Genomic DNA, 2,084 nt, shown 5'->3' with positions numbered 1-2,084 from the left:
GAGGACTACTCTGACAATCAGAGCAATCTGATTTCAGGGCTGGATGATGTGGTGCAGCTCTGGCCCTGCTGTGCCAAGTTTCACCAAAGACATCCCAGCAGTACTCAGGGACCTCCTAGGCCACCAGTGCAGAAACTGGGAAGGCTGAGTATGGTACATGCAAGGTATACATTCTCCTACATGTGTAGTGATTCACTAAAGTTAAACAAATTGGAATGTTCCCTACTAACTAATTTCAGTGGGGGTTGATCACAGAGAATGAGTCAAATACACAAGTCCTGTCCAAACTTTAGGGTTCCTTGAGCAGCTCTGAGTGAGCTAGCAAGCTGCCTATTTATTCACTATAATATGACTGAAGTGCTCAATTCGGCAGCACATATACTAAAATTAGAATGATACAGAGAAAATTAGCATGGCCCCTGAGCAAGGACAACATGCAAATTCATGAAGCATTCCATATTTAAATATATATATATATATATATATATATATACATACACACATATATATGACTGAATATATTGAACACTTACCTTGGTCCCAACACCTGAGCACTTGTTTACATTAACAGAAGCATTAATAATAAGCATACAAAATCTAACAAAATACATTAAGAGCAGAGGCTGGCATATTTTACACTTACTTTACATTTATTTTGCATAAGCCAATCAGCATACAACTTACAGTCTAGAGTAAATTTGAGACAATTCCCTATTCTATTTTGGCCTATGAAGCTTGTTTGCTGCCTGCCTTATCTAAACTTATTTTAGCCAGTGCATTATCCCAACCTTGGGATTTTGTTAGGCGAACTGTTTCCCACATATATGTACTAACTGCCTAGTCCTGAAAGGTCATTTTTAGCATTAGGGATGAAGTTAGGGGTATATGTAAATCATAGGGCCCTTACTTTTTTGTTCTTGCAGGAGTCACGGGCTTGAAACATCTATTAGAGAACTAAAATGGGGAACTTTAAAAGAAACAGTTTTGCTAATTAATATTCCTTCAGTTCAACCACTTCACAATTTGAGAGTACTGGTTCAAAGCTTCAGAGGCATTTTTATGAGCTATATTCAAAGGGCTAAAAACTTAGATGGTAAATAATAGGTGGAATTGACAATTTGGAGTAAACATTTAAAGGTCAATCTAACATTTATTTTTGGATCAAAACAGAGTCGGAAGTCATTAGAAGTCTGTGGGAAAAAAAAAAACTGGCAACATGAATAACCACTTTGCTAAATGGTATAAATACAGGGATCTTTTGTTTTGTTTTGTTTTGTTTTGTTTGAGTTTTTTTGGTAATGCTGAGACAGACCTAACCCAATAAAACCCTATCAGCCCTACCAGTTCAGGAATTTTAGCATGCCACAATAGATATATGTAAACAGCCTCAGATAAATTTAAATTTCAGAATATTTTTAATTTATCCCATTTCTTTATTTCTGTGGGACCAAGGAAAGTTTTTTTAAATATTATTTTATGTATTTTTTCTAATACACATAGCTATGGTATAAATGTATGTTGTTTTTGGTGACTAATATAAAACCAAGTCGGAAAAGTTCAAGAAATAGAAATTTTAATATTTTACTATTAGCATGCTGTGAAAAGCAGATATATGATGATGCTAAAACTTTGAAAATTGCAAACAGAATAAAACAATTTGGGTTGGAGAGATAATGCAGAGGTTAAGATCCTCGCCATGTATGTGTGGCTGACAACTACTTGATCCCTAGCACTACCTACATATGATCCACTGAGAACCACTGGGCATGACCCTGAGCGTGAACAATTATGATTCATTCCCTTAACTGACAAAAGTAAAATATATTTTAAGGAGGTTCCTGCGGACATGGCTAGACGTGCATGACTGCCTTGCATGCTCGACGTTGTGAATTTGATACCTGATATTGACCCATACTGCCTTCTGAGAATGCTCCTGGCCTCTATTGATTTGACTGACAACACTAGAACCAAGTGTGTGATCCCCAGTACATTGCAAACAGGTATATGTGATCCTTGTGCACCCTAAAAACAATAATAGGAAGGGAAGGAGGAAAGGAACTAATTTAGGGAATCTCAGCAAATAT

At 36.4% G+C, this 2,084-nt stretch overlaps 1 non-coding gene across 1 annotated transcript; it reads left to right on the top strand.

Moving 5' to 3' along the window:
- Nucleotides 1–357: 357 nt before the first annotated feature.
- On the top strand, nt 358–464 carry LOC130019472 (U6 spliceosomal RNA). The gene has a single exon (XR_008791800.1). It is a non-coding gene; the product is annotated as a U6 spliceosomal RNA (small nuclear RNA).
- The last annotated feature ends 1,620 nt before the right edge of the window (nt 465–2,084 follow it).

This window comes from Sorex fumeus, unplaced genomic scaffold (assembly GCF_029834395.1).
Source record: "Sorex fumeus unplaced genomic scaffold, SorFum_2.1 ptg000008l, whole genome shotgun sequence".
NCBI classification, from domain to species: Eukaryota; Metazoa; Chordata; class Mammalia; order Eulipotyphla; family Soricidae; genus Sorex; species Sorex fumeus.
The sequence above is the reverse complement of the archived record's forward strand: the minus strand, read 5'-3'. Positions and strand labels throughout refer to the sequence as shown.